Below are 17,203 nucleotides of genomic sequence, written 5' to 3'. Positions count from 1 at the left end.
CCGCTGCGCAGAAGTCAATTAAACTTCACCCAATAGTGTATTGTATCACATTCTAGTAGTTACATTTAAAAATTTCGTTCTAGGACATTTGGTTTGAGCGCAATTATTAAACTTAGGTCAAAAAAGCCATTTAAGCCTTTTCACAGTGAGATCTATGCGATATGGCCGAGAAATGTAATTTTGATGTTAACTCCCAAACCGCTGCGCAGAAGTAAACCAAACTTCACCCATTAGTGTATTGTATCACAATCTAGTAGTTACATGTGGAAATTTGGTTCTAGGACATTTGATTTGAGCGCAATCCTCAAACTTAGGTCAAAAAAGCCATTTAAGCCTTTTCACAGTGAGATCTATGCGATATGGCCGAGAAATGTAATTTTGATGTTAACTCCCAAACCGCTGCGCAGAAGTCAACCAAACTTCACCCAATAGTGTATTGTATCACAATCTAGTAGTTACATTTGAAAATTTTGTTCTAGGACATTTTGTTTGAACGCAATCATCAAACTTAATTAAAAAAGTCATTTAAGCCTTTTCACAGTGAGATCTATGCGATATGGCCGAGAAATGTAATTTTGATGTTAACTCCCAAACCGCTGCGCAGAAGTCAACCAAACTTCACCCATTAGTGTATTGTATCACAATCTAGTAGTTACATGTGGAAATTTGGTTCTAGGACATTTGATTTGAGCGCAATCCTCAAACTTAGGTCAAAAAAGCCATTTAAGCCTTTTCACAGTGAGATCTATGCGATATGGCCGAGAAATGTAATTTTGATGTTAACTCCCAAACCGCTGCGCAGAAGTCAACCAAACTTCACCCAATAGTGTATTGTATCACAATCTAGTAGTTACATTTGAAAATTTCGTTCTAGGACATTTGGTTTGAGCGCAATCATTAAACTTAGGTCAAAAAAGCCATTTAAGCCTTTTCACAGTGAGATCTATGCGATATGGCCGAGGAATGTAATTTTGATGTTAACTCCCAAACCGCTGCGCAGAAGTCAACCAAACTTCACCCAATAGTGTATTGTATCACAATCTAGTAGTTACATTTGAAAATTTTGTTCTAGGACATTTTGTTTGAACGCAATCATCAAACTTAATTAAAAAAGTCATTTAAGCCTTTTCACAGTGAGATCTATGCGATATGGCCGAGAAATGTAATTTTGATGTTAACTCCCAAACCGCTGCGCAGAAGTCAACCAAACTTCACCCAATAGTGTATTGTATCACATTCTAGTAGTTACATTTGAAAATTTCGTTCTAGGACATTTGGTTTGAGCGCAATCATTAAACTTAGGTCAAAAAAGCCATTTAAGCCTTTTCACAGTGAGATCTATGCGATATGGCCGAGGAATGTAATTTTGATGTTAACTCCCAAACCGCTGCGCAGAAGTCAACCAAACTTCACCCAATAGTGTATTGTATCACAATCTAGTAGTTACATTTGAAAATTTTGTTCTAGGACATTTTGTTTGAGCGCAATCCTCAAACTTAGGTCAAAAAAGCCATTTAAGCCTTTTCACAGTGAGATCTATGCGATATGGCCGAGAAATGTAATTTTGATGTTAACTCCCAAACCGCTGCGCAGAAGTAAACCAAACTTCACCCAATAGTGTATTGTATCACATTCTAGTAGTTACATTTGAAAATTTTGTTCTAGGACATTTTGTTTGAACGCAATCATCAAACTTAATTAAAAAAGTCATTTAAGCCTTTTCACAGTGAGATCTATGCGATATGGCCGAGAAATGTAATTTTGATGTTAACTCCCAAACCGCTGCGCAGAAGTAAACCAAACTTCACCCATTAATGTATTGTATCACAATCTAGTAGTTACATGTGGAAATTTGGTTCTAGGACATTTGATTTGAGCGCAATCCTCAAACTTAGGTCAAAAAAGCCATTTAAGCCTTTTCACAGTGAGATCTATGCGATATGGCCGAGAAATGTAATTTTGATGTTAACTCCCAAACCGCTGCGCAGAAGTCAACCAAACTTCACCCAATAGTGTATTGTATCACAATCTAGTAGTTACATTTGAAAATTTTGTTCTAGGACATTTTGTTTGAACGCAATCATCAAACTTAATTAAAAAAGTCATTTAAGCCTTTTCACAGTGAGATCTATGCGATATGGCCGAGAAATGTAATTTTGATGTTAACTCCCAAACCGCTGCGCAGAAGTCAATTAAACTTCACCCAATAGTGTATTGTATCACATTCTAGTAGTTACATTTAAAAATTTCGTTCTAGGACATTTGGTTTGAGCGCAATTATTAAACTTAGGTCAAAAAAGCCATTTAAGCCTTTTCACAGTGAGATCTATGCGATATGGCCGAGAAATGTAATTTTGATGTTAACTCCCAAACCGCTGCGCAGAAGTAAACCAAACTTCACCCATTAGTGTATTGTATCACAATCTAGTAGTTACATGTGGAAATTTGGTTCTAGGACATTTGATTTGAGCGCAATCCTCAAACTTAGGTCAAAAAAGCCATTTAAGCCTTTTCACAGTGAGATCTATGCGATATGGCCGAGAAATGTAATTTTGATGTTAACTCCCAAACCGCTGCGCAGAAGTCAACCAAACTTCACACAATAGTGTATTGTATCACAATCTAGTAGTTACATGTGGAAATTTGGTTCTAGGACATTTTGTTTGAACGCAATCATCAAACTTAATTAAAAAAGTCATTTAAGCCTTTTCACAGTGAGATCTATGCGATATGGCCGAGAAATGTAATTTTGATGTTAACTCCCAAACCGCTGCGCAGAAGTCAATTAAACTTCACCCAATAGTGTATTGTATCACATTCTAGTAGTTACATTTAAAAATTTCGTTCTAGGACATTTGGTTTGAGCGCAATTATTAAACTTAGGTCAAAAAAGCCATTTAAGCCTTTTCACAGTGAGATCTATGCGATATGGCCGAGAAATGTAATTTTGATGTTAACTCCCAAACCGCTGCGCAGAAGTAAACCAAACTTCACCCATTAGTGTATTGTATCACAATCTAGTAGTTACATGTGGAAATTTGGTTCTAGGACATTTGATTTGAGCGCAATCCTCAAACTTAGGTCAAAAAAGCCATTTAAGCCTTTTCACAGTGAGATCTATGCGATATGGCCGAGAAATGTAATTTTGATGTTAACTCCCAAACCGCTGCGCAGAAGTCAACCAAACTTCACCCAATAGTGTATTGTATCACAATCTAGTAGTTACATTTGAAAATTTTGTTCTAGGACATTTTGTTTGAACGCAATCATCAAACTTAATTAAAAAAGTCATTTAAGCCTTTTCACAGTGAGATCTATGCGATATGGCCGAGAAATGTAATTTTGATGTTAACTCCCAAACCGCTGCGCAGAAGTCAACCAAACTTCACCCAATAGTGTATTTTATCACAATCTAGTAGTTACATTTGGAAATTTAGTTCTAGGACATTTGATTTGAGCGCAATCTTCAAACTTAATTAAAAAAAGTCATTTAAGCCTTTTCACAGTGAGATCTATGCGATATGGCCGAGAAATGTAATTTTGATGTTCACTCCCAAACCGCTGCGCAGAAGTAAACCAAACTTCACCCATTAGTGTATTGTATCACAATCTAGTAGTTACATGTGGAAATTTGGTTCTAGGACATTTGATTTGAGCGCAATCCTCAAACTTAGGTCAAAAAAGCCATTTAAGCCTTTTCACAGTGAGATCTATGCGATATGGCCGAGAAATGTAATTTTGATGTTAACTCCCAAACCGCTGCGCAGAAGTCAACCAAACTTCACACAATAGTGTATTGTATCACAATCTAGTAGTTACATGTGGAAATTTGGTTCTAGGACATTTTGTTTGAACGCAATCATCAAACTTAATTAAAAAAGTCATTTAAGCCTTTTCACAGTGAGATCTATGCGATATGGCCGAGAAATGTAATTTTGATGTTAACTCCCAAACCGCTGCGCAGAAGTCAATTAAACTTCACCCAATAGTGTATTGTATCACATTCTAGTAGTTACATTTAAAAATTTCGTTCTAGGACATTTGGTTTGAGCGCAATTATTAAACTTAGGTCAAAAAAGCCATTTAAGCCTTTTCACAGTGAGATCTATGCGATATGGCCGAGAAATGTAATTTTGATGTTAACTCCCAAACCGCTGCGCAGAAGTCAACCAAACTTCACCCAATAGTGTATTGTATCACAATCTAGTAGTTACATTTGAAAATTTTGTTCTAGGACATTTTGTTTGAACGCAATCATCAAACTTAATTAAAAAAGTCATTTAAGCCTTTTCACAGTGAGATCTATGCGATATGGCCGAGAAATGTAATTTTGATGTTAACTCCCAAACCGCTGCGCAGAAGTCAATTAAACTTCACCCAATAGTGTATTGTATCACATTCTAGTAGTTACATTTAAAAATTTCGTTCTAGGACATTTGGTTTGAGCGCAATTATTAAACTTAGGTCAAAAAAGCCATTTAAGCCTTTTCACAGTGAGATCTATGCGATATGGCCGAGAAATGTAATTTTGATGTTAACTCCCAAACCGCTGCGCAGAAGTAAACCAAACTTCACCCAATAGTTTATTGTATCACAATCTAGTAGTTACATTTGAAAATTTTGTTCTAGGACATTTTGTTTGAGCGCAATCATTAAACTTAGGTCAAAAAGCCATTTAAGCCTTTTCACAGTGAGATCTATGCGATATGGCCGAGAAATGTAATTTTGATGTTAACTCCCAAACCGCTGCGCAGAAGTCAATTAAACTTCACCCAATAGTGTATTGTATCACATTCTAGTAGTTACATTTAAAAATTTCGTTCTAGGACATTTGGTTTGAGCGCAATTATTAAACTTAGGTCAAAAAAGCCATTTAAGCCTTTTCACAGTGAGATCTATGCGATATGGCCGAGAAATGTAATTTTGATGTTAACTCCCAAACCGCTGCGCAGAAGTCAACCAAACTTCACCCATTAGTGTATTGTATCACAATCTAGTAGTTACATGTGGAAATTTGGTTCTAGGACATTTGATTTGAGCGCAATCCTCAAACTTAGGTCAAAAAAGCCATTTAAGCCTTTTCACAGTGAGATCTATGCGATATGGCCGAGAAATGTAATTTTGATGTTAACTCCCAAACCGCTGCGCAGAAGTCAACCAAACTTCACCCAATAGTGTATTGTATCACAATCTAGTAGTTACATTTGAAAATTTTGTTCTAGGACATTTTGTTTGAACGCAATCATCAAACTTAATTAAAAAAGTCATTTAAGCCTTTTCACAGTGAGATCTATGCGATATGGCCGAGAAATGTAATTTTGATGTTAACTCCCAAACCGCTGCGCAGAAGTCAACCAAACTTCACCCATTAGTGTATTGTATCACAATCTAGTAGTTACATGTGGAAATTTGGTTCTAGGACATTTGATTTGAGCGCAATCCTCAAACTTAGGTCAAAAAAGCCATTTAAGCCTTTTCACAGTGAGATCTATGCGATATGGCCGAGAAATGTAATTTTGATGTTAACTCCCAAACCGCTGCGCAGAAGTTAACCAAACTTCACCCAATAGTGTATTGTATCACATTCTAGTAGTTACATTTGAAAATTTCGTTCTAGGACATTTGGTTTGAGCGCAATCATTAAACTTAATTAAAAAAGTCATTTAAGCCTTTTCACAGTGAGATCTATGCGATATGGCCGAGAAATGTAATTTTGATGTTAACTCCCAAACCGCTGCGCAGAAGTCAACCAAACTTCACCCAATAGTGTATTTTATCACAATCTAGTAGTTACATTTGGAAATTTAGTTCTAGGACATTTGATTTGAGCGCAATCTTCAAACTTAATTAAAAAAAGTCATTTAAGCCTTTTCACAGTGAGATCTATGCGATATGGCCGAGAAATGTAATTTTGATGTTCACTCCCAAACCGCTGCGCAGAAGTCAACCAAACTTCAACCATTAGTGTATTGTATCACAATCTAGTAGTTACATGTGGAAATTTGGTTTTAGGACATTTGATTTGAGCGCAATCCTCAAACTTAGGTCAAAAAAGCCATTTAAGCCTTTTCACAGTGAGATCTATGCGATATGGCCGAGAAATGTAATTTTGATGTTAACTCCCAAACCGCTGCGCAGAAGTAAACCAAACTTCACCCAATAGTGTATTGTATCACATTCTAGTAGTTACATTTGAAAATTTTGTTCTAGGACATTTTGTTTGAACGCAATCATCAAACTTAATTAAAAAAGTCATTTAAGCCTTTTCACAGTGAGATCTATGCGATATGGCCGAGAAATGTAATTTTGATGTTAACTCCCAAACCGCTGCGCAGAAGTAAACCAAACTTCACCCATTAATGTATTGTATCACAATCTAGTAGTTACATGTGGAAATTTGGTTCTAGGACATTTGATTTGAGCGCAATCCTCAAACTTAGGTCAAAAAAGCCATTTAAGCCTTTTCACAGTGAGATCTATGCGATATGGCCGAGAAATGTAATTTTGATGTTAACTCCCAAACCGCTGCGCAGAAGTCAACCAAACTTCACCCAATAGTGTATTGTATCACATTCTAGTAGTTACATTTAAAAATTTCGTTCTATGACATTTGGTTTGAGCGCAATCATCAAACTTAATTAAAAAAGTCATTTAAGCCTTTTCACAGTGAGATCTATGCGATATGGCCGAGAAATGTAATTTTGATGTTAACTCCCAAACCGCTGCGCAGAAGTAAACCAAACTTCACCCATTAATGTATTGTATCACAATCTAGTAGTTACATTTGAAAATTTTGTTCTAGGACATTTTGTTTGAACGCAATCATCAAACTTAATTAAAAAAGTCATTTAAGCCTTTTCACAGTGAGATCTATGCGATATGGCCGAGAAATGTAATTTTGATGTTAACTCCCAAACCGCTGCGCAGAAGTCAATTAAACTTCACCCAATAGTGTATTGTATCACATTCTAGTAGTTACATTTAAAAATTTCGTTCTATGACATTTGGTTTGAGCGCAATTATTAAACTTAGGTCAAAAAAGCCATTTAAGCCTTTTCACAGTGAGATCTATGCGATATGGCCGAGAAATGTAATTTTGATGTTAACTCCCAAACCGCTGCGCAGAAGTAAACCAAACTTCACCCATTAGTGTATTGTATCACAATCTAGTAGTTACATGTGGAAATTTGGTTCTAGGACATTTGATTTGAGCGCAATCCTCAAACTTAGGTCAAAAAAGCCATTTAAGCCTTTTCACAGTGAGATCTATGCGATATGGCCGAGAAATGTAATTTTGATGTTAACTCCCAAACCGCTGCGCAGAAGTCAACCAAACTTCACCCAATAGTGTATTGTATCACAATCTAGTAGTTACATTTGAAAATTTTGTTCTAGGACATTTTGTTTGAACGCAATCCTCAAACTTAGGTCAAAAAAGCCATTTAAGCCTTTTCACAGTGAGATCTATGCGAAATGGCCGAGAAATGTAATTTTGATGTTCACTCCCAAACCGCTGCGCAGAAGTCAACCAAACTTCACCCAATAGTGTATTGTATCACAATCTAGTAGTTACATTTGAAAATTTTGTTCTAGGACATTTTGTTTGAGCGCAATCATCAAACTTAATTAAAAAAGTCATTTAAGCCTTTTCACAGTGAGATCTATGCGATATGGCCGAGAAATGTAATTTTGATGTTAACTCCCAAACCGCTGCGCAGAAGTCAACCAAACTTCACCCATAAGTGTATTGTATCACAATCTAGTAGTTACATGTGGAAATTTGGTTCTAGGACATTTGATTTGAGCGCAATCCTCAAACTTAGGTCAAAAAAGCCATTTAAGCCTTTTCACAGTGAGATCTATGCGATATGGCCGAGAAATGTAATTTTGATGTTAACTCCCAAACCGCTGCGCAGAAGTCAACCAAACTTCACCCAATAGTGTATTGTATCACAAAATTTAGTAGTTACATTTGAAAATTTCGTTCTAGGACATTTGGTTTGAGCGCAATCATTAAACTTAGGTCAAAAAAGCCATTTAAGCCTTTTCACAGTGAGATCTATGCGATATGGCCGAGAAATGTAATTTTGATGTTAACTCCCAAACCGCTGCGCAGAAGTCAATTAAACTTCACCCAATAGTGTATTGTATCACATTCTAGTAGTTACATTTAAAAATTTCGTTCTAGGACATTTGGTTTGAGCGCAATTATTAAACTTAGGTCAAAAAAGCCATTTAAGCCTTTTCACAGTGAGATCTATGCGATATGGCCGAGAAATGTAATTTTGATGTTAACTCCCAAACCGCTGCGCAGAAGTAAACCAAACTTCACCCATTAGTGTATTGTATCACAATCTAGTAGTTACATGTGGAAATTTGGTTCTAGGACATTTGATTTGAGCGCAATCCTCAAACTTAGGTCAAAAAAGCCATTTAAGCCTTTTCACAGTGAGATCTATGCGATATGGCCGAGAAATGTAATTTTGATGTTAACTCCCAAACCGCTGCGCAGAAGTCAACCAAACTTCACCCAATAGTGTATTGTATCACAATCTAGTAGTTACATTTGAAAATTTTGTTCTAGGACATTTTGTTTGAACGCAATCATCAAACTTAATTAAAAAAGTCATTTAAGCCTTTTCACAGTGAGATCTATGCGATATGGCCGAGAAATGTAATTTTGATGTTAACTCCCAAACCGCTGCGCAGAAGTCAACCAAACTTCACCCAATAGTGTATTGTATCACAATCTAGTAGTTACATTTGAAAATTTTGTTCTAGGACATTTTGTTTGAACGCAATCATCAAACTTAATTAAAAAAGTCATTTAAGCCTTTTCACAGTGAGATCTATGCGATATGGCCGAGAAATGTAATTTTTATGTTAACTCCCAAACCGCTGCGCAGAAGTCAACCAAACTTCACCCATTAGTGTATTGTATCACAATCTAGTAGTTACATGTGGAAATTTGGTTCTAGGACATTTGATTTGAGCGCAATCCTCAAACTTAGGTCAAAAAAGCCATTTAAGCCTTTTCACAGTGAGATCTATGCGATATGGCCGAGAAATGTAATTTTGATGTTAACTCCCAAACCGCTGCGCAGAAGTCAACCAAACTTCACCCAATAGTGTATTGTATCACATTCTAGTAGTTACATTTGAAAATTTCGTTCTAGGACATTTGGTTTGAGCGCAATCATTAAACTTAGGTCAAAAAAGCCATTTAAGCCTTTTCACAGTGAGATCTATGCGATATGGCCGAGAAATGTAATTTTGATGTTAACTCCCAAACCGCTGCGCAGAAGTCAATTAAACTTCACCCAATAGTGTATTGTATCACATTCTAGTAGTTACATTTAAAAATTTCGTTCTAGGACATTTGGTTTGAGCGCAATTATTAAACTTAGGTCAAAAAAGCCATTTAAGCCTTTTCACAGTGAGATCTATGCGATATGGCCGAGAAATGTAATTTTGATGTTAACTCCCAAACCGCTGCGCAGAAGTAAACCAAACTTCACCCATTAGTGTATTGTATCACAATCTAGTAGTTACATGTGGAAATTTGGTTCTAGGACATTTGATTTGAGCGCAATCCTCAAACTTAGGTCAAAAAAGCCATTTAAGCCTTTTCACAGTGAGATCTATGCGATATGGCCGAGAAATGTAATTTTGATGTTAACTCCCAAACCGCTGCGCAGAAGTCAACCAAACTTCACCCAATAGTGTATTGTATCACAATCTAGTAGTTACATTTGAAAATTTTGTTCTAGGACATTTTGTTTGAACGCAATCATCAAACTTAATTAAAAAAGTCATTTAAGCCTTTTCACAGTGAGATCTATGCGATATGGCCGAGAAATGTAATTTTGATGTTAACTCCCAAACCGCTGCGCAGAAGTCAACCAAACTTCACCCAATAGTGTATTGTATCACAATCTAGTAGTTACATTTGAAAATTTTGTTCTAGGACATTTTGTTTGAACGCAATCATCAAACTTAATTAAAAAAGTCATTTAAGCCTTTTCACAGTGAGATCTATGCGATATGGCCGAGAAATGTAATTTTGATGTTAACTCCCAAACCGCTGCGCAGAAGTCAACCAAACTTCACCCATTAGTGTATTGTATCACAATCTAGTAGTTACATGTGGAAATTTGGTTCTAGGACATTTGATTTGAGCGCAATCCTCAAACTTAGGTCAAAAAAGCCATTTAAGCCTTTTCACAGTGAGATCTATGCGATATGGCCGAGAAATGTAATTTTGATGTTAACTCCCAAACCGCTGCGCAGAAGTTAACCAAACTTCACCCAATAGTGTGATGTATCACATTCTAGTAGTTACATTTGAAAATTTTGTTCTAGGACATTTGGTTTGAGCGCAATCATTAAACTTAATTAAAAAAGTCATTTAAGCCTTTTCACAGTGAGATCTATGCGATATGGCCGAGAAATGTAATTTTGATGTTAACTCCCAAACCGCTGCGCAGAAGTCAACCAAACTTCACCCATAAGTGTATTTTATCACAATCTAGTAGTTACATTTGGAAATTTAGTTCTAGGACATTTGATTTGAGCGCAATCTTCAAACTTAATTAAAAAAAGTCATTTAAGCCTTTTCACAGTGAGATCTATGCGATATGGCCTAGAAATGTAATTTTGATGTTCACTCCCAAACCGCTGCGCAGAAGTCAACCAAACTTCAACCATTAGTGTATTGTATCACAATCTAGTAGTTACATGTGGAAATTTGGTTTTAGGACATTTGATTTGAGCGCAATCCTCAAACTTAGGTCAAAAAAGCCATTTAAGCCTTTTCACAGTGAGATCTATGCGATATGGCCGAGAAATGTAATTTTGATGTTAACTCCCAAACCGCTGCGCAGAAGTCAACCAAACTTCACCCAATAGTGTATTGTATCACAATCTAGTAGTTACATTTGAAAATTTTGTTCTAGGACATTTTGTTTGAACGCAATCATCAAACTTAATTAAAAAAGTCATTTAAGCCTTTTCACAGTGAGATCTATGCGATATGGCCGAGAAATGTAATTTTGATGTTAACTCCCAAACCGCTGCGCAGAAGTCAATTAAACTTCACCCAATAGTGTATTGTATCACATTCTAGTAGTTACATTTAAAAATTTCGTTCTAGGACATTTGGTTTGAGCGCAATTATTAAACTTAGGTCAAAAAAGCCATTTAAGCCTTTTCACAGTGAGATCTATGCGATATGGCCGAGAAATGTAATTTTGATGTTAACTCCCAAACCGCTGCGCAGAAGTAAACCAAACTTCACCCATTAGTGTATTGTATCACAATCTAGTAGTTACATGTGGAAATTTGGTTCTAGGACATTTGATTTGAGCGCAATCCTCAAACTTAGGTCAAAAAAGCCATTTAAGCCTTTTCACAGTGAGATCTATGCGATATGGCCGAGAAATGTAATTTTGATGTTAACTCCCAAACCGCTGCGCAGAAGTCAACCAAACTTCACCCAATAGTGTATTGTATCACAATCTAGTAGTTACATTTGAAAATTTTGTTCTAGGACATTTTGTTTGAACGCAATCATCAAACTTAATTAAAAAAGTCATTTAAGCCTTTTCACAGTGAGATCTATGCGATATGGCCGAGAAATGTAATTTTGATGTTAACTCCCAAACCGCTGCGCAGAAGTCAACCAAACTTCACCCAATAGTGTATTGTATCACAATCTAGTAGTTACATTTGAAAATTTTGTTCTAGGACATTTTGTTTGAACGCAATCATCAAACTTAATTAAAAAAGTCATTTAAGCCTTTTCACAGTGAGATCTATGCGATATGGCCGAGAAATGTAATTTTGATGTTAACTCCCAAACCGCTGCGCAGAAGTCAACCAAACTTCACCCATTAGTGTATTGTATCACAATCTAGTAGTTACATGTGGAAATTTGGTTCTAGGACATTTGGTTTGAGCGCAATCCTCAAACTTAGGTCAAAAAAGCCATTTAAGCCTTTTCACAGTGAGATCTATGCGATATGGCCGAGAAATGTAATTTTGATGTTAACTCCCAAACCGCTGCGCAGAAGTCAACCAAACTTCACCCAATAGTGTATTGTATCACAATCTAGTAGTTACATGTGAAAATTTTGTTCTAGGACATTTTGTTTGAGCGCAATCATCAAACTTAATTAAAAAAGTCATTTAAGCCTTTTCACAGTGAGATCTATGCGATATGGCCGAGAAATGTAATTTTGATGTTAACTCCCAAACCGCTGCGCAGAAGTCAACCAAACTTCACCCATAAGTGTATTGTATCACAATCTAGTAGTTACATGTGGAAATTTGGTTCTAGGACATTTGATTTGAGCGCAATCCTCAAACTTAGGTCAAAAAAGCCATTTAAGCCTTTTCACAGTGAGATCTATGCGATATGGCCGAGAAATGTAATTTTGATGTTAACTCCCAAACCGCTGCGCAGAAGTCAACCAAACTTCACCCAATAGTGTATTGTATCACATTCTAGTAGTTACATTTAAAAATTTCGTTCTAGGACATTTGGTTTGAGCGCAATTATTAAACTTAGGTCAAAAAAGCCATTTAAGCCTTTTCACAGTGAGATCTATGCGATATGGCCGAGAAATGTAATTTTGATGTTAACTCCCAAACCGCTGCGCAGAAGTCAACCAAACTTCACCCAATAGTGTATTGTATCACAATCTAGTAGTTACATTTGAAAATTTTGTTCTAGGACATTTTGTTTGAACGCAATCATCAAACTTAATTAAAAAAGTCATTTAAGCCTTTTCACAGTGAGATCTATGCGATATGGCCGAGAAATGTAATTTTGATGTTAACTCCCAAACCGCTGCGCAGAAGTCAACCAAACTTCACCCAATAGTGTATTTTATCACAATCTAGTAGTTACATTTGGAAATTTAGTTCTAGGACATTTGATTTGAGCGCAATCTTCAAACTTAATTAAAAAAAGTCATTTAAGCCTTTTCACAGTGAGATCTATGCGATATGGCCGAGAAATGTAATTTTGATGTTCACTCCCAAACCGCTGCGCAGAAGTCAACCAAACTTCAACCATTAGTGTATTGTATCACAATCTAGTAGTTACATGTGGAAATTTGGTTTTAGGACATTTGATTTGAGCGCAATCCTCAAACTTAGGTCAAAAAAGCCATTTAAGCCTTTTCACAGTGAGATCTATGCGATATGGCCGAGAAATGTAATTTTGATGTTAACTCCAAAACCGCTGCGCAGAAGTCAACCAAACTTCACCCAATAGTGTATTGTATCACAATCTAGTAGTTACATTTGAAAATTTTGTTCTAGGACATTTTGTTTGAACGCAATCATCAAACTTAATTAAAAAAGTCATTTAAGCCTTTTCACAGTGAGATCTATGCGATATGGCCGAGAAATGTAATTTTGATGTTAACTCCCAAACCGCTGCGCAGAAGTCAACCAAACTTCACCCAATAGTGTATTGTATCACATTCTAGTAGTTACATTTGAAAATTTCGTTCTAGGACATTTGGTTTGAGCGCAATCATTAAACTTAGGTCAAAAAAGCCATTTAAGCCTTTTCACAGTGAGATCTATGCGATATGGCCGAGAAATGTAATTTTGATGTTAACTCCCAAACCGCTGCGCAGAAGTCAACCAAACTTCACCCAATAGTGTATTGTATCACATTCTAGTAGTTACATTTAAAAATTTCGTTCTAGGACATTTGGTTTGAGCGCAATTATTAAACTTAGGTCAAAAAAGCCATTTAAGCCTTTTCACAGTGAGATCTATGCGATATGGCCGAGAAATGTAATTTTGATGTTAACTCCCAAACCGCTGCGCAGAAGTCAACCAAACTTCACCCAATAGTGTATTGTATCACAATCTAGTAGTTACATTTGAAAATTTTGTTCTAGGACATTTTGTTTGAACGCAATCATCAAACTTAATTAAAAAAGTCATTTAAGCCTTTTCACAGTGAGATCTATGCGATATGGCCGAGAAATGTAATTTTGATGTTAACTCCCAAACCGCTGCGCAGAAGTCAACCAAACTTCACCCAATAGTGTATTTTATCACAATCTAGTAGTTACATTTGGAAATTTAGTTCTAGGACATTTGATTTGAGCGCAATCTTCAAACTTAATTAAAAAAAGTCATTTAAGACTTTTCACAGTGAGATCTATGCGATATGGCCGAGAAATGTAATTTTGATGTTCACTCCCAAACCGCTGCGCAGAAGTCAACCAAACTTCAACCATTAGTGTATTGTATCACAATCTAGTAGTTACATGTGGAAATTTGGTTTTAGGACATTTGATTTGAGCGCAATCCTCAAACTTAGGTCAAAAAAGCCATTTAAGCCTTTTCACAGTGAGATCTATGCGATATGGCCGAGAAATGTAATTTTGATGTTAACTCCCAAACCGCTGCGCAGAAGTCAACCAAACTTCACCCAATAGTGTATTGTATCACAATCTAGTAGTTACATTTGAAAATTTTGTTCTAGGACATTTTGTTTGAACGCAATCATCAAACTTAATTAAAAAAGTCATTTAAGCCTTTTCACAGTGAGATCTATGCGATATGGCCGAGAAATGTAATTTTGATGTTAACTCCCAAACCGCTGCGCAGAAGTCAACCAAACTTCACCCAATAGTGTATTGTATCACATTCTAGTAGTTACATTTGAAAATTTCGTTCTAGGACATTTGGTTTGAGCGCAATCATTAAACTTAGGTCAAAAAAGCCATTTAAGCCTTTTCACAGTGAGATCTATGCGATATGGCCGAGGAATGTAATTTTGATGTTAACTCCCAAACCGCTGCGCAGAAGTCAACCAAACTTCACCCAATAGTGTATTGTATCACAATCTAGTAGTTACATTTGAAAATTTTGTTCTAGGACATTTTGTTTGAGCGCAATCCTCAAACTTAGGTCAAAAAAGCCATTTAAGCCTTTTCACAGTGAGATCTATGCGATATGGCCGAGAAATGTAATTTTGATGTTAACTCCCAAACCGCTGCGCAGAAGTAAACCAAACTTCACCCAATAGTGTATTGTATCACATTCTAGTAGTTACATTTGAAAATTTTGTTCTAGGACATTTTGTTTGAACGCAATCATCAAACTTAATTAAAAAAGTCATTTAAGCCTTTTCACAGTGAGATCTATGCGATATGGCCGAGAAATGTAATTTTGATGTTAACTCCCAAACCGCTGCGCAGAAGTCAACCAAACTTCACCCAATAGTGTATTGTATCACAATCTAGTAGTTACATTTGAAAATTTTGTTCTAGGACATTTTGTTTGAACGCAATCATCAAACTTAATTAAAAAAGTCATTTAAGCCTTTTCACAGTGAGATCTATGCGATATGGCCGAGAAATGTAATTTTGATGTTAACTCCCAAACCGCTGCGCAGAAGTCAATTAAACTTCACCCAATAGTGTATTGTATCACATTCTAGTAGTTACATTTAAAAATTTCGTTCTAGGACATTTGGTTTGAGCGCAATTATTAAACTTAGGTCAAAAAAGCCATTTAAGCCTTTTCACAGTGAGATCTATGCGATATGGCCGAGAAATGTAATTTTGATGTTAACTCCCAAACCGCTGCGCAGAAGTAAACCAAACTTCAACCATTAGTGTATTGTATCACAATCTAGTAGTTACATGTGGAAATTTGGTTTTAGGACATTTGATTTGAGCGCAATCCTCAAACTTAGGTCAAAAAAGCCATTTAAGCCTTTTCACAGTGAGATCTATGCGATATGGCCGAGAAATGTAATTTTGATGTTAACTCCCAAACCGCTGCGCAGAAGTCAACCAAACTTCACCCAATAGTGTATTGTATCACAATCTAGTAGTTACATTTGAAAATTTTGTTCTAGGACATTTTGTTTGAACGCAATCATCAAACTTAATTAAAAAAGTCATTTAAGCCTTTTCACAGTGAGATCTATGCGATATGGCCGAGAAATGTAATTTTGATGTTAACTCCCAAACCGCTGCGCAGAAGTCAACCAAACTTCACCCAATAGTGTATTGTATCACATTCTAGTAGTTACATTTGAAAATTTCGTTCTAGGACATTTGGTTTGAGCGCAATCATTAAACTTAGGTCAAAAAAGCCATTTAAGCCTTTTCACAGTGAGATCTATTCGATATGGCCGAGGAATGTAATCTTGATGTTAACTCCCAAACCGCTGCGCAGAAGTCAACCAAACTTCACCCAATAGTGTATTGTATCACAATCTAGTAGTTACATTTGAAAATTTTGTTCTAGGACATTTTGTTTGAGCGCAATCCTCAAACTTAGGTCAAAAAAGCCATTTAAGCCTTTTCACAGTGAGATCTATGCGATATGGCCGAGAAATGTAATTTTGATGTTAACTCCCAAACCGCTGCGCAGAAGTAAACCAAACTTCACCCAATAGTGTATTGTATCACATTCTAGTAGTTACATTTGAAAATTTTGTTCTAGGACATTTTGTTTGAACGCAATCATCAAACTTAATTAAAAAAGTCATTTAAGCCTTTTCACAGTGAGATCTATGCGATATGGCCGAGAAATGTAATTTTGATGTTAACTCCCAAACCGCTGCGCAGAAGTAAACCAAACTTCACCCATTAATGTATTGTATCACAATCTAGTAGTTACATGTGGAAATTTGGTTCTAGGACATTTGATTTGAGCGCAATCCTCAAACTTAGGTCAAAAAAGCCATTTAAGCCTTTTCACAGTGAGATCTATGCATATGGCCGAGAAATGTAATTTTGATGTTAACTCCCAAACCGCTGCGCAGAAGTCAACCAAACTTCACCCAATAGTGTATTGTATCACAATCTAGTAGTTACATTTGAAAATTTTGTTCTAGGACATTTTGTTTGAACGCAATCATCAAACTTAATTAAAAAAGTCATTTAAGCCTTTTCACAGTGAGATCTATGCGATATGGCCGAGAAATGTAATTTTGATGTTAACTCCCAAACCGCTGCGCAGAAGTCAATTAAACTTCACCCAATAGTGTATTGTATCACATTCTAGTAGTTACATTTAAAAATTTCGTTCTAGGACATTTGGTTTGAGCGCAATTATTAAACTTAGGTCAAAAAAGCCATTTAAGCCTTTTCACAGTGAGATCTATGCGATATGGCCGAGAAATGTAATTTTGATGTTAACTCCCAAACCGCTGCGC

Source organism: Corythoichthys intestinalis, unplaced genomic scaffold (genome assembly GCF_030265065.1).
Source record: "Corythoichthys intestinalis isolate RoL2023-P3 unplaced genomic scaffold, ASM3026506v1 HiC_scaffold_26, whole genome shotgun sequence".
Classification (NCBI taxonomy): Eukaryota; Metazoa; Chordata; class Actinopteri; order Syngnathiformes; family Syngnathidae; genus Corythoichthys; species Corythoichthys intestinalis.
This window is presented reverse-complemented; position numbering follows the sequence as displayed.